We start from the raw sequence: 11,077 nt of genomic DNA, 5'->3' as shown, positions 1-11,077 counted from the left end.
CCCCTCCCCCCACTGCACCACACAACCAGCCCAGCTCTTCCCCCCCACCCACTGCATCCCAAAACCAGTCCAACCTGTCTCTGCCTCCCTAACCGGTTCTTCCTCTCACCCATCCCTTCCTCCCACCCCAAGCCGCACCCCCAGCTACCTACTAACCTCATCCCACCTCCTTGACCTGTCCGTCTTCCCTGGACTGACCTATCCCCTCCCTACCTCCCCACCTACACCCTCTCCACCTATCTTCTTTACTCTCCATCTTCGGTCCGCCTCCCCCTCTCTCCCTATTTATTCCAGTTCCCTCCCCCCATCCCCCTCTCTGATGAAGGGTCTAGGCCCGAAACGTCAGCTTTTGTGCTCCTGAGATGCTGCTTGGCCTGCTGTGTTCATCCAGCCTCACATTTTATTGGCTTAGATGGATATGGGCCAAATACCAGAAAATGGAACTAAATTAATTGAGGATTTCTGGTCGGTATGAACGAATTGGACCAAAGGGTCTGTTTCCATGCTGTACGGCTTTATGGCTCTATGACTATATTTTCTTACAGGCTCATCATTGACCACATTGTTCAGGGGTTTGTAAAATTCAGCCAGAATTTCTGAGTGCCGTTCATTGAAGTTACATTGATGGAGCATGAAAAACCTTGTGATAATACAACCATGTGTGTGATTTTTGAGGTAAGCAAAGAAAATTAGATTTACTTTTTATTTGATTACAAAATGTATGCATGACTTCACTCCTGAAAAGAATTCAAGGCTAAAACAGGCATTTATATGGGCTTTGTTAAACTGTTTTAATATTGAAATTCAAGGAGATGAGCAAAGATTTGCTCTATTGCATTTTTGCATTTGATGAAGTTACTGATACATTTTGTTCTCATTCCTCCCCTCCCCTCCTCATAGTTCCTTAAAGGCTAAAGTTTTTGTAATAAAACCAATTAACTAATTCATTGTTTTTCAAATGTGAGAGTAAACTGCAAGAGTTTTTAATATGATTTATGAAGCTTTATGATTCTGAAACAGAAAACATCATTTTTAGAAAATAAATTCTGATCTCATCTTTCTTTCCATTCCTGAAGCCCTTTCTAGTGTGAACCAAACCTAGATCACTCTTGTTATTCCATCGATTTTCTCACCAAATCATTTTGAATACCCTTCTGTAGAAATAAAATTTAACACCTTACTTGCACACAAATCATACAGGGCATTTAGCCTGAGGGGGCTGATTAACACATCCTGGAGAATGCAGCTAGACTGCACTCAGCCCTATGCAACTGCTATATCTGCTTTATTGCGTTAAAATGGTTACATGAATGTATGATGGAAGGATGTGTAATGATAGTGATTACAGGCCTGTCTAATCACTTGACATTGCCGATGATTGTTCTATTTCTGATGACTAAGAGTTGCAATTTGATGTAAAAATCCACTGTGAACATTCTGAAAAGCACTTTCAAATTGACATTAACAGTCGTGTCAGTATCTGTCAGCACATTCATCACAAAATATAACATCATTACATGAAAATTGAGGTATCTCACTTGAGTCCTGATGGCCTGTCAGTACAAGTGACCTGTGTTATATGTGAGCGATGACCAGTTAATTGTCCAGCAATTGAATATTTCGGCCTAGCTGCGCATGCAGGGAGGTCGGCTCCTGCCATGTTGAATCCAAGGCAGGTGGAGTGTGCAATGGCTGTGCACTCACCTTAGTTCAGGGGGAAGGGTTTCTTGTTTCAGGTTCATTTTCATTGAAAATTGGAGAAAGGGAGCACAAAAAAATTTGAATTTCAGAGGAAGGATTGCAAATAGGTATTTCAAAGGAATAGGGTGAGAAATAATATTTCTGTCCACTTTGTGTCCCCAGAGCTTCAAAACAACCTTGTCAGCAAAGGCCCGAAACGTCAGCTTTTGTGCTCCTGAGATGCTGCTTGGCCTGCTGTGTTCATCCAGCTTCACACGTTGTTATCTTGCCAGCAAATAGGTGAGGAAAACTGTGTATATGGCACATTGATGAAGGCATTAACATATACATTGTAAATGGCTTTGAGAAATATGCACATAATGCAAGTTCAGTCTTTTAGCACACAACACTGAGGTGACAGTGGCAATGTTGTTTTGTTGCTCAGTACTTCAATGAGCCTGGTCCCAATATTGGATAGTTGAACATTGGTTCTGCCATGGGAAGAAATCCACATGAACACTATTTAAAGGAATTCTAAATTGCCAACACCAGGCATTTCCAAACTTTTACCCATTGGATTCCCATCGCAAAATTATTTGGGCCCCTCATTGAGAAGTATGAAGAGGCTTCTGGGAGGTTTTGTAGGTCAGCTGGGGTTGGCTTCCATGTAAGAATGAGTGTGGCATAAAGTGAGGGATAAATGGAGATTCAATTCCTTTTAAAAAGTGTGCAAAGCCTATTGAAGGAGCCACACCCTAAGACTATCACGTAAACAACACGCAGTTTGAAAAATGGTAATGTTCAAAGCTTCTTTCATTTGCTCGGTGTTACATGTCAACCATTACTGCTTCAGACCTCTGACCCCAAAATTTGACTTGTGACCCCACTTGACGTCATGACCCCCACTCTGAGAAACCCTGAGTCCAAGGTTAATTGCTAGCTTATTTGTTCTATCTTTTGCATCAGTTCTACAAGTGTGTAGTTGTTTGATATTCCAAAGGTCTGCAAAGGGAGGTGTGGAAGGTGTGAAAGGAGACTTGCTCTGACATCAAGGCTTCTCCACAAACCACACATGGGTGGAGGAGTAGACATTCCCCTTGGAATATAGTCAGATTTGGAAAATTAGCAAAACTCACAGAAAAAGAGTACAAGAGCTTGCTTTCAATGTGAGACCATATCTGCCTAGGGAGCAACTACTTTTAGTTGAAACTTTGTGAGTAACAATGGCCTGAATTTTACTGCAAAAGGCAGGACTCCAATTTCTATAAAAATGCACCATGGGACACTCCTCATTGGTTGATAGTGAATCTGCTGCCAAATTAGAGGTGGCATCTCCTGATTCTTCTGGGCCAGTCAGGTGGCTGCTATCTCTGCAGCCTCATCAGGAATGCTGGTCACTGCTGAGTCAGACAGGAGACATTGGTTTAAAGAAAATCTCATATTTCAGCAGGCTCGGGAGCAGAGAAGAATTCTTTCAGGAGTTTAGTTTGGGCTGAGGAAACTGTTTTTCTTCTCTTCATAACTCAACCTTTGGGGAATGTAGCCTTCACTTCCAAAGATCCCCAGCATGTAAACCTGAGGGATGGGGAGGAACTGGGTTCTACAAAGATATGAGGATGCAATCACCTTCGATGGTTTCAGACCTGTTGCTGGACCCACCCTCAGAATGGATGTCCCATACTTGTCCACTCTAGTGAAGCCCTGGTGCCTCGAGCTGGGCTGCAGCTTGTCCTTCAGAAGAGAGGTATATATGCCAATGGGCTTGGTGCCATGCTTCTAGGATGGCTTGTGAGCAGTGTATGCAAGTTGTGAGATAGAGGTGTGAGAACTGCAGCACTGACAGTTGTGAAGCATGCAATATTAGGCATTGTAGCAGAATTAGACCTATACTTGTATAAGTGAACATAAGAAGCCTTATTAAACATAATTACATGTCCTTTGCACACATGCTCAATAACTATTCTTAGTTTAAAAGCATAACTAACCCTTTACTCCATACAGATAAACCCTGATTGATTCAGATTGCTGCTGTGAAATGATGGAATTATGGTATATTGGGAGGATACTGTATTTGCAGATGCGTTTATTGACTTTGATCACACGCTCTATCTTTGAAATTTACCCAAGTTTTGGGGCTTGGAATATGACATTTGTGGTTATCTGCTTAGTTCCTTTCAAGAAGCGAATCCTAGTCTTCTCTGGTTAAAGGATATTTGCCTTATTTTTCACCTCCACTAAACTCTTCAATGCAGAATCTGAAAATATTTGAATCTCCACTCTCTGTCATTTTGCATCTATAGTGTTTCCAAGAACATATTTATTTCCTGTAAAACTGACTATACCTGCTCAAGATAATAAAGTGTGGGGCTGGATGCACACAGCAGGCCAAGCAGCATCTTAGGAGCACAAAAGGTGACGTTTCAGGCCTAGACCCTTCATCAGAAAAGGGGGATGGGGAGAGGACTCTGAAATAAATAGGGAGAGAGGGGGAGGTGGACTGAAGATAGAGAGAGGAGAAGATAGGTGCAGAGGAGAGTATGGGTGGGGAGGTAGGGAGGGGATAGATCAGTCCGGGGAGGACGGACAGGTCACGGGGGCGGGATGAGGTTAGTAGGTAGGAAATGGAGGTGCGTTTTGGGATGCAGTGGGGGGAGGGGAGATTTTGAAGCTGGTGAAATCCACATTGATACCATTGGGCTGCACCTGACTAGCTCATCCCCGCCTGCCTAACCTGTTCTTCCTCTCACCTATCCCCTCCTCCCACCTCAAGCCGCACATCCAATTCCTACCTACTAACCTCATCCCGCCACCTTGACCTGTCCATCCTCCCCGGACTGCCCTATCCCCTCCCTACCTCCCCACCCATACTCTCCTCTCCACCTATCTTCTCCCCTGTCTATCTTCAGTCTGCCTCCCCCTCTCTCCCTATTTATTTCAGAATACTCTCCCCATCCCCCTTTTCTGAGGAAGGGTCTAGGCCCGAAACGTCAGCTTTTGTGCTCCTGAGATGCTGCTGGGCCTGCTGTGTTCATCCAGCTCCACACTTTGTTATCTTGGATTCTCCAGCATCTGCAGTTCCCATTATCTCTGTACCTGCTCAAGCTGTGATGTACCTCATCTTTATGAGATGTAGGATAGCTTGAAGCAGCGCAGGCTATTTTTAAATAGTGCTTATTAATTTAAAGTATTGGACGCCTACTGATGTATGAAATCAGTCAACAGTGCAGTTTATGTTCACAACAATCACTGAAATAAAGTGGATTTGTGTTACCTGTTACGTTGAATACCACTAATTTTGCAATGATCCCCATTCCATTTTCAGAATCCCTAAGCCTATCTCCTTTGGGACCATGAATAAATTGTATTTTTAAAAGTTAAGCAAATAAAAATAAAAAAAGTAATAAAATTAAAAAAAATATATAAACCAACACCTCTGGGGCCAGGAGTGTACTCGTTGATCAAATATTCCAGATAATAATCAATGTAAAATCACACACTAGCTAATAGAAACATAATTCCACTGGTAGAAACATCACTGTTATACTTTATTTCGAGCATAAATAATTTAAATAAAATGTGACTTTGCTTTAAATAAAACATATTGGCAAAAAAGCCATCTCACTCACACTCTCAACTGACTACCATGGTAGATTATGATGGTATTTGAGGAGAAATTGGCTCAAAATTGAATCAACTTTGATGTTTCATTTGGCCATTCAATTGAACAACAAGTATATTTACATTGAGGTAAATTACATTAAAAACCTATAATAATTGGACACAATAATGCACTAAACTCTGCAATATTTGAGGGATACAATTTTTGCCAGTTTATCGAGAGCGCTGGCTCAGAAGGTGTCAGGTTTTTAAAAAATGTTTGAAAATGGCAACGGTTTGTTTCTGAATGCCAGTAAGTGAACAGCTGTTCACACTGTATAAAGAAAAACTTTATAATACATTATTCATATAAGGGAAATTGAAGTCTAAGAGGTAAATCATTTTTAGTTTTCAGTTCTGTGAAGAACAGATCCGTTTCTGATCATTTCAGATAATATAGTATTGTCTTTTTGTGTCATCTTGCGTGCATAAATAGGCTGCAATGATTAAACTTCATAAATATTTCATTTGAACTCTGAACTGCCCATCAAAAACAGTAGGTGTTGTGTTTAGGGTTGGAACTTCAGGAATCAAGGATCTGGCATAATTTTAGCTCAGGTGGAGACATTCTCTATCTTCATGAGAATTCCGGCACTGCCTTTCAAAAATCTCTGGAAAAAAAAGAACTTTTACATTCATATAAAATTGCTAATCATACATACTTTGTGCAAGTCCAGTTGAAGAAATCACAGGCCCAACTACGTCTCTTGGAGCTCAGACAGGCATTCAGAATGAAACAACTTTGTGAAACAAATATCTCACTTTGTGTTCAGGCTGCTTTTGTTGAAACAGATGTATGATAGCCTCATTATGAATGTTTGGTGCCGTTCCCTGTCTGACAAATATCTTAAAATTTTGAACGGGGGGGGGGTAGTTTTTACACTGCATGAAGGGGACTGCTTGATTTGTTTGATTATCAAGCAGTCTTATGTGCTTCTAGCAACTCAAACTTTTTTTTTTGAAAAGAGGTTTTTAAAGTATCTTCAATTAGACAAGATAAGGAAATGCTGAGTGAAATTAACTTTTCATCAATGGGGCTTCTCCAGCTTATACTTGAACAATTTATGTGATAGTATGTGTTTCCATTTTAAAACACCATTTGATCAGCTTATTAAAAATAAAACCTGAGCACTTTAATAACTTACAAATGTTATTATACAACACAATGGCCGTGTATCTGGTGCATATTGAAAGAGTCCCTCAAAGAGTCAACCGATGTCAAAATATTAAATCAATAACAATAATAATAATATCAATAATCAATATCAATCAGCAACACTGGTGTCCACCCATTTTCAAATGTGATTCCACATTATAGAAGGCAGAACAGCACTCTATCTCATGGATAAAGTATTCAAATTCATCTGACCTGTTCTGCAGTGCTAGTCAATTTAATAACTCCTTGTCGTTTAAACACAGAGTTCCACAATTAATCACTGCATTGAAGATGGATATAACTCATTGAATATAATTACTTTATGGAAATTGAATTGAGGAAGGCCTTTTAAACGTAGCCACATTAAGGTTGGTAACCCTACAACAAGTTTTCCCCAATGCGTAAAAATTACTTACTTGCCATTGTTTTCAAAGTATTCAGGAACCCACCCAACTCCATGAAAATAGTATTGGCTGGGAAAATTGAAGGTGAAACAGGCTTTCAAATGCCAAATTCAATCTTTCTTCAAGTGCATATCAACCTGTGATCGTCGCTGTTCCCAACCTCAAAACAGTAGATGGTGGCGTTACACAATGGTAGTGCCCCCATATCTGGGACAAGGCACTCAGGTTCATACCCTACCTGCTCCAGAGGTGTGAAATAATGTCATTGAACAGTCTGATTTTTAAAAAATCTAAAAATGTGATCTTATATGCTTTCAATTTCCAACTGTTGGGTTATTAGGTGTCAGGATATTTAAATTTATTTCAAGTCTGTTTGAAATGGGATAGTAGTTTTTTGGGATAGAAGTTACCATGGATATCCTGTTTTTACAGAGAGGAATGATCTTCATAGTGGAAAAGACAATAATGCAAGTGACCTCCATTGATAACGCAGGGATGGCAGCTGACACAATCTTTCCTAGCTCAGTCATGTTTTAGTATTTGAGTGGTTCACATGACTCTCAATTTAAAATGAGGAAAAATCCATCTGATGGCGAGGAATCAAGGTACTTTCAAACTTACAAGGAAAATGTAAGACAACCTAAATAAAAATTGTGTCTGTAGATATCTTTCTTGTGAGTTTGTTTTCTTCTAATGTATGGATCTCTGAGCAAAAAAGTCCCATTTCCTCATTTATTTTGTGGAAACAACAATCCAAGATCCAAGGGTAGATCAATTGTAATGTTCAACCAGGACCAAAAACAGAATTGAAAGAATGTTAACATATTGATATTTACTTTGTTGTCTTAATCTTGATGAATTATTTTAATGCTGCTGCGTACACATTTGTCTCAATTACTCTACAGGAAATGTACCAGCATCAATTTTTGTTTTGGAAAGTCCATAGTCAGCTTTAGGTAAGTCTTTACTTTTGTGCACAATTGAAAGATTCAAAGCAATGTTGACTGAATTTTACTGTTTACTGACTCCAAAATTGAAACTATTTTCCTCTCTCATGTCATCATACTGTCATTCAAAACCAATCTGCTCCTTCCTGGCATAGTTCATATTCAAAGATTGTAACACTATCATGAAAAACAAGACTTAGCTATATCAAGTTCACCTTTTCTATTTAAACAAATTCTGAAACATAATGAGAAACCAAAGTCTGACAAATTTACTCCAAATACTTTATCCAACCTTGACAGTTGAGGTGCAAATTGGGTGAAAAATCACTACAACCTCGCGTTTATAAGTAGCCCATGATTTTATGGTTTTGGTTTAGCATACCTTCCAGGATTTTGCCATGTTGGATAATTTTTTAAAAATGCATTGTGTTGGTGTTTAATACAGCTACAAGCTGGGTCAATTTTCAGCATTATCGAACTGGCCTCACAACTTATGGTAATTGCAGCCAGCTGTAACCTTATAAAACTAATTATTCAAAGGCTGATTTTCTTTTTTTCATTTCAGGAGCACTTCAAGGCACAGTTAATAATTAAAAGGACAGTTTTAACTTGTGGCTTATTCTACTCTTGCCTCTTAAGATGCATTCTAGTTTTCCAACCAACTCTTCAAATATGGATAGAATGAGAAATCCAATGAACACAATAATTGATCATCTAACCAGAAAAAGTAAGATCTTACATTATATAGGAAGCACAGTAATTTCCAAAATTGTACTTTGCACATGCAATATTCATAGGTGCAACTTCACTTGTAAAAGTGCAACTACCTTCTAAATCCAATTTTCATTGGTAGATATTCAAAGCATGTCTTGTGTACTCAAGGTATCAGCCTTTTGGTGAAAGACCATCATTTTAAACAGCTAAGTTTTGGATAGTTTTAAAATCACCCGACAGAAAAGTGAATTGTTCTTTCAGAGATGTCAAATATATTTTGGGATTTTTAAGAACACACATGATGTGATACAAAGAAAATGAACTTGTATTTATCAAGCTTATTCGAAATCTATATTGAAACTAACTTATGATTTCCAGAAATCCAACAACCTTTCTCTTCCCCTTCATCTTCAAATCTTTGAACACATTGCTAACTCCAAACGTATGCCTGTTTACCCAGAATTCTTTGCTTGAAACACTCTAACTGGTTTTCCTGTACTGTCACTCATACTCAAGAGGATCATTTGTAGCAAATATTCTTGCTGACCCTGCTTCATTACATCTGGTTACCCAAAAAGGATATATTCTTGACTCTTGAACTTATCCTAAGATTAAGCAACATATACACCATCCTCCTCCGATTTCCATTTCACATGTAAAAATGTATGGTCAGGTTCAATGCATACTAATGACATGAAGTTTTATGTCATCACCACTTCTCCCAGACCCTACACTTTGTCTGAATGTTACATACTTCTGAACCGACCAATATCCAAGACCAGATGAGCTGACATGCCCTTAAACTCAAGCCTGAACATTGTCTTTGAGTCATCTTCACTGACAACAGTTCCCTCTCTGTATTTCCGTTTTTATCAACTGTCTGAGGGTTTACTGGAATATTTTCAGCCTTGGTCTCATTCTTGATGAAATTCTGACATTATAGATGGAACCTTATAGAGCCCTGAATGATGGGGACAATAGCAGAAAATAAGCCAAAATCACATGAAAGTCCAGTGAGGTCTCTTTCAATATTCAGTAGAACTTGTCACATCTTTTAACTGCATTGTGTGAGATTCTTGCTGGGCTGTAACAAGGTACTTATTAGTAATGATTATAGCTTGCTAATTACCTTATTAATAGCAGACACTGCAAGTCACCACTTTCCCTTTTACCAGGGACTCCAGGGTCCTGGCTGTAAAGTGGGATGCTAATTTTTCTTTCCCTATCCTGGCCAGTTCAAATGTCAGGGATTGTGCAAGGCAGTTCCATACTAATGGTGTTTGTCTGGGTGCATGGCGTTTGAAGGATGGTTCCAGCACTAAGGATGTTGCTCGATTTGGAGCTTTGTAGGCAGCAGAGTTTTGGATATGGTGAGTAGAAGAATGGGGATAGAATTAGACAAAGGGGTACCAAAAGAGTGGGGAAGGCAGCTAACAATGTGAATTTGGTAAGATGAACTGAGAAAACATGCTAGGGCGGCAGAAAGAATCTCTTCATGAAACTCTCACAACAAAGGCACCTAGCCAAAAAACATTAAAGGTGCAACCCATTTATAGGTTGTTGAGAAGACTGCCTATACCCACCTTAATAACATCACTTGAAATAACCTGCGCTTTATGTTTTTCCTTTTGTGAAATCAATGTCATTAGAAATGAGACAATGCATGGATTAATTAACATGTAATCCCACTCATCCAACAATCTCCCTTGTATTTGATAATTTCCATCGGCTCTAGGCGAGCAATCCTTTCGTTTTAAGATTCTCATGCTTTTTTTTTCAAGTTCTTCCTTGGAATCAGTACTTCCTGTGTCTATTACCTCCCCATCTCTTGAGATAACTGCACTTCGTCAATCCTTGCCTCCCCAAGTTTAATCGCTCCAACATTGATGGCATTGTTATTAGTTGCCTTGGTTGAAAGCTCCAGAATATCCTCAGAGCACCTCTGTACCTCCCTTTACTCCTTTAGGAGACTTCTTAAAACTTAAATCATTAATTTCAAATTTGGCATGACACTGCACCTGTTAAGCAGCTTAGGACATCTTTTCGAATTAAAGGCAGTATATGAAACAAAATATTACTATTGAAACTCTACCTTGACCTGGAGGCTCCTAGACTGACAAACAGTGCTAGAAACTGAACTGCTCTTATTATTTCTCAACAGCTGATAAAATAACAACTAATCTTGTTTCATTGTTTCTAATTTTTTTTGATGAGTTCCAGCTAAGGGGACAGATTAATATCCCAGTACTAATGTAGATGTTGATGCTGCTTTTAAGTTAAAAAGTTTGTAGACAACAGTAATTGGCAAATAGTTTCAATGATGTACCCAATATTAAGTGCTGAGATGCCAAATTGTGTTTGGGATATTTCTATATGTGAAGCAATTTTATTCTGACAGTGCTTGAAGACTAATTTTCACTGGAAAGCAATTTCCACAGCAGCAAAGCATTCTTCTTCAAAGATTGATAATGCAACTAGAGAAAGCATATGAAAATTTCAATATTGAGTATGACGCTTCA

The 11,077-nt window shown here is 39.0% G+C and overlaps 1 long non-coding RNA gene across 1 annotated transcript; it reads left to right on the top strand.

The window, feature by feature from the left end:
- The first annotated feature begins 545 nt into the window (after positions 1-545).
- Positions 546-7,426, top strand: LOC132210564 (uncharacterized). The gene is made up of 3 exons (XR_009446699.1): positions 546-675; positions 1,864-1,980; positions 7,330-7,426. It is a non-coding gene; the product is annotated as an uncharacterized LOC132210564 (long non-coding RNA).
- Positions 7,427-11,077: the final 3,651 nt, after the last annotated feature.

Source organism: Stegostoma tigrinum, chromosome 15 (genome assembly GCF_030684315.1).
Source record: "Stegostoma tigrinum isolate sSteTig4 chromosome 15, sSteTig4.hap1, whole genome shotgun sequence".
NCBI classification, from domain to species: domain Eukaryota; kingdom Metazoa; phylum Chordata; class Chondrichthyes; order Orectolobiformes; family Stegostomatidae; genus Stegostoma; species Stegostoma tigrinum.
The sequence above is the reverse complement of the archived record's forward strand: the minus strand, read 5'-3'. Positions and strand labels throughout refer to the sequence as shown.